Here is a 16,350-nt window from a genome sequence, read left to right as displayed (position 1 = left end):
TCCACGTATTCTAAGTCAGAGCCGTCCAGAGTAGTGATGTTGGACAGGCGGGCAGGTGCAGGTAGCGATCGGTTGAAGAGCATGCATTTAGTTTTACTTGTATTTAAGAGAAATTGGAGGCCACAGTAGGAGAGTTGTATGGCATTGAAGCTTGCCTGGAGGGTTGTTAACACAGTGTCCAAAGAAGGGCCAGAAGTATACAGAATGGTGTTGTCTGCGTAGAGGTGGATCAGAGACTCACCAGCAGCAAGAGCGACCTCATTGATGTATACAGAGAAGAGAGTCGGTCCAAGAATTGAACCCTGTGGCACCCCCATAGAGACTGCCAGAGGTCCGGACAGCAGACCCTCCGATTTGACACACTGAACTCTATCAGAGAAGTAGTTGGTAAACCAGGCGAGGCAATCATTTGAGAAACCAAGGCTGCCGATGAGGATGTGGTGATTGACAGAGTCGAAAGCCTTGGCCAGATCAATGAATACGGCTGCACAGTAATGTTTCTTATCGATGGCGGTTAAGATATCGTTTAGGACCTTGAGTGTGGCTGAGGTGCACCCATGACCAGCTCTGAAACCAGATTGCATAGCAGAGAAGTAATGGTGAGATTCGAAATGGTCGGTAATCTGTTTGTTGACTTGGCTTTCAAGACCTTAGAAAGGCATGGTAGGATAGATATAGGTCTGTCGCAGTTTGGGTGAAGTGTGACCCCCCCTTTGAAGAGGGGGATGACCACAGCTGCTTTCCAATCTTTGGGAATCTCAGACGACACGAAAGAGAGGTTGAACAGGCTAGTAATAGGGGTGGCAACAATTTCTGCAGATCATTTTAGAAAGAAAGGGTCCAGATTGTCTAGCCCGGCTGATTTGTAGGGGTCCAGATTTTGCAGCTCTTTCAGAACATCAGCTGAACGGATTTTGGAGAAGGAGAAATGGGGAAGGCTTGGGCGAGTTGCTGCGGGGGGTGCAGTGCTGTTGACCGGGGTAGGAGTAGCCAGGTGGAAAGGATGGCCAGCCGTAGAAAAATGCTTATTGAAATTCTCAATGATGGTGGATTTATCAGTGGTGACAGTGTTTCCTATCTTCAGTGCAGTGGGCAGCTGGGAGGAGGTGTTCTTATTTTCCATGGACTTTACAGTGTCCCAGAACTTTTTTTGAGTTAGTGTGGCAGGAAGCAAATTTCTGCTTGAAAAAGCTAGCCTTAGCTTTTCTAACTGCACGTGTATAATGGTTTCTAGCTTCCCTGAGCAGCTGCATATCACGGGGGGCTGTTCGATGCTAATGCAGAACGCCATAGGATGTTTTTGTTTCTCCGTGTTTCGTCACGTTTGCTTCTGTTTAAAGGCAAACTATTTCCAAAATAGTTTCATGTGAAACCGCACTGTTATTCTAATATTTTTATTTATTTAGTAGAGTAGAAGTTGGTCTTCATGATCCTAAATAAGGCCATAGATTTCTTTAAATTCTTTTAATGTATTAAACTAGATGGCACTATGAGTATGATGTAAGATGCGATCCTAGTGTTCCAATGAGCTGCAAGATTATCTCTGATTCAAAATGCTTTTCTTATTTACAAGAGCTGGAAAATGTGGACAGTGGATTAATAGTTTGTAATGGGACCTGGGCTGTGTATTTACATCCAACGGCCACACAGGGGCGGTATTGGGATCTGAAAAGAAACGTGTGGACGACCAAGTCGTCACACTACAATTAGGCGAGCTGAATGAAATTAGAAATACAGTATGTCTTGATAAATAACACAAATCAATCTATATTGATTGTTCTCATGTATATTTGTGTGTGTTTGTGTCTTACGTTTTGTCTTATGAATGTTAATAAATACACAGACGACCTTGTTCATTAGTGTGATGATTTTATTGGTTTGTGATGATTAGACAGTAAAGATTCTATTTTGGAATGACTGGACAGCAGAACACCCAGAGGAACAGAATGAGAGTACAGTTCTAGAGAACACCAGCTAAGGTTCTACATTCTAGGAGAATTCCAGCCACCAGCCACCAGTGTGCAGGATCCAGACATGACATCATGCCATGGATTTAATACCCCTGGTGTTGAACTTTAACAAGACATGTACCTCTAGATTAGACAGTAAAGATTCTATTTTGGAATGACTGGACAGCAGAACACCCAGAGGAACAGAATGAGTGTACATTTCTATAGAACACCAGCTAAGGTTCTACATTCTAGGAGAATTCCAGCCACCAGCCACCAGTGTGCAGGATCCAGACATGACATCATGCCATGGATTTAATACCCCTGGTGTCTAACTTTAACAAGACATGTACCTCTAATGCATCCATAGTATTACTATCTCTCTGTTATCTGGTGGAAATGGGTTTCTGAGTCCTACTCAAACCAAGCATGAGACTGAGACCAAGATTCAATCCCAGCGCTTTGTCAGCTATGTGCCATTTTAAAGGTCATTTCTGATTGTTCAGTTCAGTCAGTTCATTCATTGTGAATGCAGTCTTAATATCATATTATATTAATTAAGTAGCCTATTGAATCCCAGCCTGAATATTCAGTATCTTATAGGATAAGGCCTGAATATTCAGTAGCCGATCGACAGACAGACAGATAGACAGATAGACAGACAGATAGATAGACAGATAGACAGACAGATAGACAGACAGATAGACAGACAGATAGATAGATAGAGAGGCTGTTGAACAAAAATGTTTCATGAGCTGAAATAAAAGATCCCAGAATTAGCGGGGTGAGGGTGCGTGCAGAGGAGTATTTCTGTCTGCCCTTTTGTGTGGGGGGAGAGGGGGAAGAGAGGGAGAGGTACTCCAGGGTAGGGTGCTACTGCATTTGGTCACGTTGTTGGACTCTTCAGAGTGGTAGCTGTGGTGTTGCTCAGGGTGTTTCTACGGGCCTCCAGCCTCAGTTTGATTGGTCGTTTTGGCATCAGCAGACCCTGGTTGTCCATCTCCAGAGGGATCTATAGAGAATAAAATATCAGAACATAACCCTGGTTGTCCATCTCCAACAGGATCTATAGAGAATAACAGACCATGATAAACCAGGTGCTGACCATGTTAAACCAGGTGCTGACCATGTTAAAACAGGTGTTGACCATGTTAAAACAGGTGCTGACCATGTTAAAACAGGTGCTGACCATGTTAAAACAGGTGGTGACCATGTTAAAATAGGTCCATGTTAAAACCGGTGGTGTCCATGTTAAAACCGGTGGTGACCATGTTAAAACAGGTGGTGACCATGTTAAAACAGGCGGTGACCATGTTAAAACAGGCGGTGACCATGTTAAAACAGGCACTGACCATGTTAAAACAGGCGGTGACCATGTTAAAACAGGCGCTGACCACGTTAAAACAGGTGGTGGCCATGTTAAAACAGGTCCATGTTAAATCAGGTCCATGTTAAAACAGGTCCATGTTAAAACAGGTGGTGACCAAGCTAAAACAGGTCCATGTTAAAACAGGTGGTGACCATGTTAAAACAGGTCCATGTTAAAACAGGTCCATGTTAAAACAGGTGGTGACCATGTTAAAACAGGTCCATGTTAAAACAGGTCCATGTTAAAACAGGTGGTGACCATGTTAAACGAGGTGGTGACCATGTTAAAACAGGTGGTGACCATGTTAAAACAATTGGTGACCATGTTAAAACAGGTGGTGACCATGTTAAAACAGGTGGTGACCATGTTATAACAGGTGGTGACCATGTTAAAACAGGTCCATGTTAAAATAGGTCCATGTTATAACAGGTGGTGACCATGTTAAAACAGGTCCATGTTAAAACAGGTGCTGACCATGCTGAAACAGATACTGATGTTTGATGATGTCATATTCTGTCTGCTCAGGTGAGCGTCTCACCTCGGTCTCGTCGCAGACGGAGAAAGTGAAACTCTGGAGGAGCTCGACCATGGCCAGTTTGATCATGATCAGGGCGAAGCGCATCCCGACAGTTCCTGGGCCCCGCCCCAAACGGCATGTACGTGTATGGATCAATAGGCTCCTTGTTCTCCTTACTGAACCTGGACAGGGGGAGGGCAGACACATTACACATTGTATTGTAGTTGATTTGTGGTTGTGGTCCAGACATATTACACATTGTATTGTAGTTGATTTGTGGTTGTGGTTCAGAAACATTAAACATTGTGTTGTTGTTGATTTGTGGTTGTGGTTCAGACACATTACACATTGTATTGTAGTTGATTTGTGGTTGTGTTATTGTTGTACTGTGGTTCTATTAAGGTTGTGTTATGGTTGTGCTGTGGTTACAATGCGGCCCAGTACCTCTCTGGTTTGAACTCCTCAGGGTCGGACCAGATCTCTGGGTCACGGTGAAGGGTCCATGTGGGAACCAGGACAACGCAGTCTTTGGGGATGATGATGCCATTGATCTCCACCGTCTTCTTGGCGACCCTCTCTAGTCGCGGGGCGATGGGGTACAGTCTCAGAGACTCGTTCAAAACACAGTCCAAATAGTCCATCTGCATCAGAGCTTCGTACTGGATTGGAGCCTGCACCGAGGTTACATACAAATCAGTACGTCACCACATCTGGCACCCACACAGTATCTATCTCCTCATGCAGTTTCGTCATGGTGTGGGGGTTACCTTGTTGGGGAACACAGTATCTATCTCCTCCTGCAGTTTGGTCATGACATGGGGGTTGGTTGCCAGGTTATAGGCCAGGAAACTCATTGTACTGCTGCTGGTCTCGTAGCCGGCGAAGATGAAGATCATGGCCTGAGACAAGATCTCATGATCAGTCAGTCCTGTGGAGGGGAGAGAGAGGAGAGGAGGGAGAGAGAGAGATTCCAGGTGTGTGTAGCAGTAGTTTACAGGTGTGTGTTTGTAACAGGTGTGTGTATGTAACAGTAGTTTACAGGTGTGTGTTTGTAACAGTAGTTTACAGTTGTGTGTTTGTAACAGGTGTGTGTTTGTAACAGGTGTGTGTTTGTAACAGTAGTTTACAGGTGTGTGTTTGTAACAGTAGTTTACAGGTGTGTTGGTAACAGTAGCTTACAGGTGTGTGTTTGTAACAGGTGTGTGTTTGTAACAGTAGATTACAGTTGTTTGTTCGGCAGGTACCTTTAGTCTGTTCCTCTCCTGTCTTTGTGTCGTTGCCTTTCTGAGAGTCGATCATCAGCTGTAAGAAATCCACCCGATTCTGGAAGCAGAAAGACATGAGGTCAAATCCGTCCAATCACATCCAACACAAACAGATTCCACTGTATCTGGACCAATCACAACCAACACAAACAGATTCTACTGGATCTCGACCAATCACAACCAACACAAACTGATTCTAATATGAATGCAGATATTTGGGTCCCAATAATAGTATTTTTAAATTCCAACATGATATCGATATGGACGTTTCATATTGGTGTCCATTACTAGTTACATAGGTTTTCCTAAACTTAATAAGTAAATACAGAATATTCCATTACAAATGTAAATGTATAGATGAAAATATCAAAATAATTAAATAAAAATATAAAACATGTTTACGGTTGAGATCCCAGAGTCACGTCCAGATTTGATCTTAGCCAGCGAGGCATAAAAGAAGTCTGTCACCGCAGCCGGGAAGAAAGAAAACTTCATCTTCTCCAAGATAGGACCTGTGAAGGGAAAGAAAGCTGGAGAAGGAGAGGAGAGGAGGAGAGGAATGGAGGGGAGGACGGGAGAGGAGGAGAGGAACGTTTTACAGAAAGTTTTAGTTTAGTTTATTAATTCGACCATTTAAAAAGAAAAGCACACATAAAACTTGAAAAAGCCATACAGCACATGAATAAAATCATGGAGGATAACAGACAATACATTCTGGGACTTATTTCCATTGTTAAATCATGGAGGATAACAGACAATACAGTCTGGGACTTGTTTCCATTGTTAAATCATGGAGGATAACACACTATACAGTCTGGGACTTGTTTCCATTGTTAAATCATGGAGGATAACAGACAATACATTCTGGGACTTATTTCCATTGTTAAATCATGGAGGATAAAACACAATAAAGTCTGGGACTTGTTTCCATTGTGTTCCTCTTTGAGACAAGATGGCTGGACAAGATCAAACACAGTATGGCTGTGAAATAATCAAACAACAACAGAGAAGAATAACATCTATCTCATCAATCCAGTTACATCATAGGGGTTATTCATATGGGCACAGAAGACATCAAACACAGTTTTACTTTATTTTTAAAGTTGCCCAGAGAGGATGTTGTTGTTATGGGCAGAGGCAACTCATTTCATTCTGAGGCTCCAGTATACAAGACAGTACCTTTCCCAGCATTACTCCTGAACCAGGACCATAAATACTTCTGTTAACCAGACCTAGTCTCGTCTGGGAAACCCTAGCCTCAACAGGCAGCCAGTTTAGTTCCTGAAAGCAGCTCCTGCCTATGGGAGTACGTGGACTCACCTTCAATACTTCCCTGATCAGCTTATTCTGGGCTATCTGGAGCTTCCCCTTCATAAGATTAGATAAGCCCCCAAACCAGGAAGTACTAGCATAGTCAAAATGGCATTGAATGAGGGCAGTAGCTAGCACTTTCATGGAGTCCTTATCCAGCAGCTTGGACTTTCTAGCCAAAAACTTAATCCTTGCATTAACCTTCCCTAGCACCTTATTGGCCATGCTCACACCTCCCAAGCTTCCATCAAGGATACATCCCAAGTAGCTAACAGAGGTTTGAGTAGTCAGCACCTCACCCCCCTATCTCCACTCTGATTTTAGAGGACCTACTCAATTTAGGTCTGGAACAAAAAATAATTGCTTCAGGTTTTCCCTAAGTACAGATATAACTTAATATCTCCAAGCTATTTGCTAATGTTAGTAAGCTCTGTGCTAAGTATGCTCTCCAACACAGTATTACTTTTGTGAGACACCAGAAGTGTAGTCATCCACATAAAGAAAAAGACAGCAAGAACAAGCATCTTTCATCATATCGTTAATATACAATATATACAGCAGAGGCCCAAGCACGCTCCCCTGCGGAACGCCAGAAGCTAGCACTTTCATGGAGTCCTTATCAAGCAGCTTGGACTTTCTAGCCTAGCATAGAGGATACATACAGGCCTATAAATCCCAGGGTCAGACTTTATACCCTTCTTATACAGAGGCATACAACTTTATAGGATTAAAAAGTAAACTTTGCGTCCTTGTGTGTCTGCGAATGCGTGTGTGTGTGGTCTCACCGACTAGGAGGAACAGTGGGTTGAACAGGTCGAACTTGAGCATCTTCTTGACGTTGGAGACAAAGGGGTCTGAAGGGTTGTTCAGAGAGTCAATGTCCACACTGAAAGCTGTGCTGGTGACCACGTCCATACTGTAGGGCCCAAAGAACCTGCAACACAACCACAATTACACACCACACAGCTACTGACCACACAACTACTGACCACACAACTACACAACTACTGATCACAACCACGTCCATACTGTAGGGCCCAAAGAACCTGCAACACAACCACAACCACACAACTACTGACCACAAAACAACGCAACTACCTACCACAACAACACAACAACTGACCACAGCTACCGACCACAACCACACAACTACTGACCACACAACTACTGATCACACCTACTGACCACAGCTACTGACCACAATTACTGACCACAACTACTGACCACAACTCCTGACCACAGCAACACAACTACTGACCACAACTACACAACTACTGACCACCCAACTACTGACCACAACCACATAACTACTGACCACACAACAACGCAACTACCTACCACAACAACACAACAACTGACCACAGCTACTGACCACAACCACACAACTACTGACCACACAACTACTGATCACACCTACTGACCACAACTACTGACCACAATTACTGACCACAACTACTGACCACCCAACTACTGACCACAGCAACACAACTACTGACCACACAACTACTGACCACAACCACACAACTACAGACCACACAACTATTGACCACAATCACACAACGACTGACCACAACCGCACAACCATTGACCACAACCACAGTTACTAACCACAACTACTAACCACAACCAAAACCACAACCAAACCGTTACTGACCACACAATGACTGACCACAGCAACACAACTGTTGACCCCAACCACACAGTTACTGACCACAACACTTGACCACTCAACTATTGACCACAACTACTAACCACAACCACACAACTACTGACCACAACCACACAAATACTGACCACAACCACACAGTTACTGACCACAACCACACAACTACTGACCACACAACTACTGACCACACAACTACTGACCGCAACCACACAGTTACTGACCACAACTACTGACCACTCTACTATTGACCACAACTACTGACCACAACCACACAACTACTGACCACAACCACACAACTACTGACCACAATCACACAGTTACTGACCACACAACTACTGACCACACACCTACTGAACACACAACTAACTACTGACCACAATCACACAGTTACGGACCACAACCACACAACTACTGACCACAATCACACAACTACTGACCACAATCACACAGTTACTGACCACAACCACACATCTACTGACCACACAACTACTGAACACAACTACTGACCACAACCACACAACTATTGACCACAATTACCAAACATAACTACTGAACACAACTACTGACCACAACTACTGACCACACAACTACTGACCACAACCACACAACTATTGACCACAACCACACAGTTACTGACCACAACTACCAACCACAACTACCAACCACAAAACTACTGACTACAACCACAAACTATTCATCACCACTACTGACCACAAATCTACTGACCACAAATCTACTGACCACACAACTACTGACCACAACCACACAACTATTGACCACAACTACTGACCACAAATCTACTGACCACACGTCTACTGACCACACATCTACTGACCACACAACTACAGTGGCAAGACAAAGTATGTGAACCCTTTGGAATTACCTGGATTTCTAAATAAGTTAAAATTTGATCTCATCTTCATCTAAGTCACAACAATAGACAAACACAGTCTTCTTAAACTAATAACACAAATTATTGTATTTTTATTGTCTATTTTGAATACATAATTTAAACATTCACAGTGTAGGTTGGAAAAAGTATGTGAACCCCCCTAGGCTAATGACAAAAACTATTTGGAGTCAGGAGTCAGCTAACCTGGAGTCCAATCAATGAGACGAGATTGGAGAAGTTGTTTTGAGCTGCCCTGCCCTATAAAAATGTGAGTTTGCTATTCACAAGAAGCATTGCCTTATGTGAACCATGCCTCGAACAAACGAGATCTCAGAAGACCTAAGATTAAGAATTGCGGACTTGCATAAAACTGAAAAGGGTTACAGAAGTATCTCTAAAAACCTTGATGCTCATCAGTCCACGGTAAGACAAATAGTCTATACATGGAGAATGTTCAGCACTGTTGCTACTCTCCTAGGAGTGGCCGTCCTGCAAAGATGACTGCAAGAGCACAGCGCAGAATGCTCAATGAGCGTAAGAAGAATCCTAGATTGTCAGCTAAAGACTTACAGAAACCTCTGGAACATGCTAACATCTCTGTGGACGAGTCTACGATACGTAAAACACTAAACAAGAATGGTGTTCATGGGAGGACACCACAGAAGAAGAAGCTGTCCAAGAAAAACAACATTGCTGCACGTCTGAAGTTTGTAAAAGTGCACCTGGATGTTCCACAGCGCAACAAGCAAAATATGTTGTGTACAGATTAAACTAAAGTTTAGTTGGTTGAAAGGAACACACAACACTATGTCTGGAGAAAAAAAGGCACAGCACACCAACATCAAAACCTCTTCCCCAACTGTAAAGTCTGGTGGACGGAGCGTCATGGTTTGGGGCTGCTTTGATGCGTCAGGGCCTGGACAGCTTGCTATCATGAACGGAAAAATGTATTCCCAAGTTTATCAATACATTTTGAAGGAGAATGGAAGGCTATCTGTCCGCCAATTGAATGTCAACAGAAGTTGGGTGATACAACAGGACAACGACCCAAAACACAGAAGTAAATCAACAACAGAATGGTCGTAACTTAGATGAAGATCAGATCAAATTCGATGACCATTTATGCAGAAATACAGGTCATTCCAAACGGTTCACATACTTTTTCTTGCCACCGTATGTGTATTACAATTAAGACTCAGAGGTGTAAGTTGAAATGTCAGAGGTAAGAGGTTAGAGGTCAGGACTCACTCCTTCAGTTCAATGGTCTGGTCTTTATCTGCCTGCTTCTTCATTCCATTCAGCAGGTTAGAAGAGTGCTGCTTCATGATACCAAACATCTAGAGGAGAGAGAGAGAGAGAGAGGTAGAGAGAGGTAGAAAGAGAGAGAGAGACCCATATTTATGATTGTTTATTTTATCTTGTGTCCTTTACCATTTGTACATTGTTAAAACATTGTATATATATAATATGACATTTGTAATGTCTTTATTGTTTTGAAACTTCTGTATGTGTTATGTTTACTGTTAATTTTTATTGTTTATTTCACTTTATATATTCACTTTATATATTATCTACTTCACTTGCTTTGGCAATGTTACACATGTTTCCCATGCCAATAAAGCCCTTGAATTGAATTGAATTGAGAGGTAGAGAGAGAGAGAGAGAGGGAGAGGTAGAGGGAGAGGGAGAGAGGTAGAGAGAGAGAGGGAGAGGTAGAGGGAGAGAGAGAGAGAGGTAGAGAGAGAGAAAGGTAGAGAGAGAGAGAGGGAGAGGTAGAGGGAGAGAGAGAGAGAGGTAGAGAGAGAGAGAGGTAGAGGGAGAGAGAGAGAGGCAGAGAGAGAGGTAGAGAGAGAGAGAGAGAGAGAGAGAGAGAGAGAGAGGTAGAGAGAGAGAGAGAGAGGTAGAGGGAGAGAGAGAGAGAGGTAGAGAGAGAGAGAGGTAGAGGGAGAGAGAGAGGTAGAGAGAGAGGTAGAGAGAGAGAGAGAGAGAGAGAGAGAGAGAGAGGTAGAGAGAGAGAGGTAGAGGGAGAGGTAGAGAGTGCTGCTTCATGATTAGGGTTGAATGGCATAGCCCGGTTACCGAGATTAACGAGCAAAACCACTCCCTTTTCCCGGGACAAATAACTAAGAGAAACCAGTCAATTACGTTCCTTAGCGCTTGGAGTCCCATTCAGGAAAAGATAGACTAGAATAGCTTGCTAGACATTTTTGTTGTTGTTGCATTTCCTATACAAATAGACTAATCGAAGAGGGATGCAAGCTCTTGTTTGATGAATGTTAAATACAGCAGTCAATAGAAATCACAGGTAGAAATCACAGGTAGAAATCACGGGTAGAAATCACGGGTAGAAATCACGGGTAGTTTGAAAGAAGAGTGAACGCTATTGCAGTTATTAATTCAGACCCATAACCATTCAGATGGTGGTAGACTATAGCAGTTATTAATTCAGACCCATAACCATTCAGACCCATAACCATTCAGATGGTGGTAGACTATAGCAGTTATTAATTCAGACCCATAACCATTAAATCTTTGTGAAGAGAAGTGAAAGCCATCAGCATCTAATTCTAGTCCTATATGAAGAAGACAGGGGTCCTGGGTGGTGCAGCGGTCAATAGCACTGCAGAGCGTCAATACAGCCTGTGGTTCAATCCCAGGCTGTGTCACAACCGTGACCGGGAACCCCATAGGATGGCACACAATTGTCCCAGTGCCGTCCGGGACCTTGTCTCATCGTGCTCTAGCGACTCCTTGTGACAGGGCCGGGCGCCTGCAAGCTGACTCGGGTTGTCAGTCGAAGGGTCTTTCACATTAGTGCTGCTGACAACCGGGTCAGGAAGTAGGTGGTCATGTCTTTCACATTAGTGCTGCTGACAACCGGGTCAAGCAGGAAGTAGGTGGTCATGTCTTTCACATTAGTGCTGCTGACAACCGGGTCAAGCAGGAAGTAGGTGGTCATGTCTTTCACATTAGTGCTGCTGACAACCGGGTCAAGCAGGAAGTAGGTGGTCAAAAGGGTCATGTTTCAGAGTACGCATAACTCCATCTTTGAGTAATAATGTAAATAAGGTATCTAAAATAATTTGAGAAAGAGTTTATAACAAGCTATAATGGGTTAATAAAGAGTTTATAACAAGCTATAATGGGTTAGTAAAGAGTTTATAACAAGCTATAATGAGTTAGTAATGAGTTTATAACAAGCTATAATGGGTTAATAAAGAGTTTATAACAAGCTATAATGGGTTAGTAAAGAGTTTATAACAAGCTATAATGAGTTTATAAAGAGTTTATAGAGTTTATAACAAGCTATAATGAGTTAGTAAAGAGTTTATAACAAGCTATAATGAGTTTCTAAAGAGTTTATAACAGGCTATAATGAGTTAGTAAAGAGTTTATAACAAGCTATAATGAGTTAAAGAGTTTATAACAAGCTATAATGAGTTAGTAAAGAGTTTATAACAAGCTATAATGAGTTAGTGAAGAGTTTGTAACAAGCTATAATGAGTTAGTAAAGAGTTTATAACAAGCTATAATGAGTTTATAAAGAGTTTATAGGGTTTATAACAAGCTATAATGAGTTAGTAAAGAGTTTATAACGAACTATAATGAGTTAGTAAAGAGTTTATAACAAGCTATATTGAGTTTATAAAGTGTTTATAGAGTTTATAACAAGCTATAATGAGTTTATAAAGAGTTTATAGAGTTTATAACAAGCTATAATGAGTTTATAAAGAGTTTATAGAGTTTATAACAAGCTATAATGAGTTAGTAAAGAGTTTATAACGAGCTATAATGAGTTTCTAAAGAGTTTATAACAGGCTATAATGAGTTAGTAAAGAGTTTATAACAAGCTATAATGAGTTAGTAAAGAGTTTATAACAAGCTATAATGAGTTAGTAAAGAGTTAATAACAAGCTATAATGAGTTAGTAAAGAGTTTATTACAAGCTAGAATGAGTTTATAACGAGTGTATAACAAGCTATAATGAGTTAGTAAAGAGTTTATAACAAGTGATAATGAGTTAGTAAAGAGTTTATAACAAGCTAGAATGAGTTTATAACAAGCTATAATGAGTTTATAACAAGCTATAAAGCGTTTACAAAGAGGGTATAATAAGCTATATTGAGTATATAGAGTTTATAACACGCTATATTGAGTTTATAGAGATTACAATAAGCTATATTGAGTTTATAAACAGTTTTTAAAGAGTTTATAACAAGCTATATTGAGTTTAGTGTTTATAACATACTATAATGAGTTTATAGAGTTATAACAAGCTATAATGAGCTTATAGAGTTATAACAAGCTATAATGAGTTTATAACAAGCTATAATGAGTTTATAACAAGCTATAATGAGTTTATAGAGTTTATAACAAGCTATAATGAGCTTATAGAGTTATAACAAGCTATAATGAGTTTATAACAAGCTATAATGAGTTTATAACAAGCTATAATGAGTTAATAGAGTTTATAACAAGCTATATTGAGTTTATAGAGTTTATAACAAGCTATAATGAGTTTATAGAGTTATAACAAGCTATATTGAGTTTAGAGTTTATAACAAGCTATTTTGAGTTTATAAAGAGTTTATAACAAGCTATATTGAGGTTATAGAGTTTATAACAGGCTATAATGAGTTTATAGAGTTATAACAAGCTATAATGAGTTTATAACAAGCTATAATGAGTTTATAGAGTTTATAACAAGCTATAAAGTGTTTAAAACACGCTATAATGAGTTTATAGAGTTTATAACAAGCTATAGTGTTTATAACAAGTTGATAAACATATAAAGGGAGAGTTGGAGGGATGGTTCTACCTCCTTTAGTCGCCCAGAGGTAAATGAAGGTGAGAGGACACTACGGATCCGTCTCCATGAATCGTCCTCGGCAACGGACACCGCGTCAAACAGCTCACCATTCAGATGGAAGTTCTACAACATGGAGGACAGTTGTATTAATTATCAAACAGGTCACCATTCAGACAGAAGTCCTAAAACATGGAGGACAGTTGTATTAATTATCAAACAGGTGGTGTGTGTGTGTGTGTGTGTGTGTGTGTGTGTGTGTGTAGAGGTGTGTGTAGTGGTGTGTGTGTGTGTGTGTGTGTGTGTGTGTGTGTGTGTGTGTGTGTGTGTGTGTGTGTGTGTGTGTGTGTGTGTGTGTGTGTGTGTGTGTGTGTGTGTGTGTGTGTGTATGTGTGTGTGTGTGTGTGTGTGTGTGTGTGTGTGTGTGTGTGTGTGTGTGTGTGTGTGTGTGTGTGTGTGTGTGTGTGTGTGTGTGTGTGTGTGTGTGTGTGTGTGTGTGTGTCTCACCCTGCGGTTGATGAAGATGTTGTAACACTCTTTAATCAGGACGGTCTTGATCATGCTTTTGTCCATGATACACAGAACAGGCTGCCTCCCATCATAGATCCTTCACAGAGGAGAAACACGCACCTGGCTTTAACCACTATATATACACCTACATGGTACAGACTGCCTCCCATCATAGATCCTTCACAGAGGAGAAACACGCACCTGGCTTTAACCACTATATATATACATACAACTACATGATACACAGAACAGGCTGCCTCCCATCATAGATCCTTGACAGAGGAGAAACACGCACCTGGCTTTAACCACTATATATATATACAACTACATGGTACAGACTGCCTCCCATCATAGATCCTTCACAGAGGAGATACACACCTGGCTTTAACCACTATATATACACCTACATGGTACAGACTGCCTCCCATCATAGATCCTTCACAGAGGAGAAACACACCTGGCTTTAACCACTATATATACACCTACATGGTACACAGAACAGGCTGCCTCCCATCATAGATCCTTCACAGAGGAGAAACACACCTGGCTTTAACCACTATATACAGTGCCTTGCGAAAGTATTCGGCCCCCTTGAACTTTGCGACCTTTTGCCACATTTCAGGCTTCAAACATAAAGATATAAAACTGTATTTTTTTGTGAAGAATCAACAACAAGTGGGACACAATCATGAAGTGGAACGACATTTATTGGATATTTCAAACTTTTTTAACAAATCAAAAACTGAAAAATTGGGCGTGCAAAATTTATCATTAAATAGTTCTTTTTTTTAAACGGTAACTGTAAACTGTTACATTAACAGCGATTATAATCAGATTACACATATTAAGATTTGAAAAACTAGATGATAACTTTGAGGATTACTTTAAGTTCAGAAAAGGATGTTTGTGAAAAAATGTATCTTTGACACTTCTCTGTTTTCTGACATTCAAACCGGTGCAAATTTAAATTTGTTTCTGCATATTATTATATATATTAGTGTTGGGTTCTGAGTAACTGAATGTAATCAGATTACGGTAATATATAGTGGTTAATCAGATTACGGTACTGAGTTTGGGGTAATGTAGGACAGGTAAACTAGTAACTGAATGTAATCAGATTACAGTACTGAGTTTGGGGTAATGTAGGACAGGTAAACTAGTAACTGAATGTAATCAGATTACAGTACTGAGTTTGGGGTAATGTTGGACAGGTAAACTAGTAACTGAATGTAATCAGATTACGGTACTGAGTTTGGGGTAATGTTGGACAGGTAAGACTAGTAACTGAATGTAATCAGATTACGGTACTGAGTTTGGGGTAATGTAGGACAGGTAAGACTAGTAACGGTATACATTTAGAAAGTAACCATGGAAACCGACACATTTAACCACCTCTTATAAAACTACATAGAAAACATTATTCTGGTTGTTGTTGATATTACTACTAACATTCCTCATGGTCACATGACAGCTCCAGCAGGTGATGAATTGTAAGGAATAGTACAGTTGTGAGTCATCCTAGTACGGTACAGCCAACTGAACTCACCCCCAGATTCTCCCATACTTCTGAAAGCACTCTGTGTCAAAGTTAGTGAAGCCCTGCAGAGAGAGATAGAGAGAGAGAGAAACAGCTGATTCATGCCTGGGCATGCCCTTGAAGGTCATGTAGGTGTGTCCTACACTTGAACAGATAACACACCTGAAACAGGTGAGAGTTGAGGAGGGTTGGTAATTTTCTATGGTCAAGGAACACAACTTCTAGACGGATCAAGTCTCATATTACCATGTATTTATCTATTGTTAAAACAACCGGCTAGTCCTCTTTTTCCTTCTCAATGTATTGTTTTACATAGGATAAAAATAACACTGTTGTTTAAAATATGAGAAAGATATTTATTCTGAACGGGTACTAACTTTTTATACTCCATCATTGTGCCAAAGTAAGGTAGGGGTTTGGGACCAGGGATACCCATCTTAGTGAATACACCATAGGGCCAGTACCCGTACCTGTACACACACACACACACACACACACACACACACACACACACACACACACACACA

At 41.1% G+C, this 16,350-nt stretch overlaps 1 pseudogene; it reads right to left on the bottom strand.

The window, feature by feature from the left end:
* Window positions 1–1,849: 1,849 nt before the first annotated feature.
* LOC135528702 (cytochrome P450 3A27-like) lies at window positions 1,850–15,881 on the bottom strand (annotated as a pseudogene).
* Window positions 15,882–16,350: the final 469 nt, after the last annotated feature.

The sequence above is a fragment of the Oncorhynchus masou genome, unplaced genomic scaffold, assembly GCF_036934945.1.
Source record: "Oncorhynchus masou masou isolate Uvic2021 unplaced genomic scaffold, UVic_Omas_1.1 unplaced_scaffold_1023, whole genome shotgun sequence".
In the NCBI taxonomy this organism is placed as follows: domain Eukaryota; kingdom Metazoa; phylum Chordata; class Actinopteri; order Salmoniformes; family Salmonidae; genus Oncorhynchus; species Oncorhynchus masou.
This window is presented reverse-complemented; position numbering and strand designations above follow the sequence as displayed.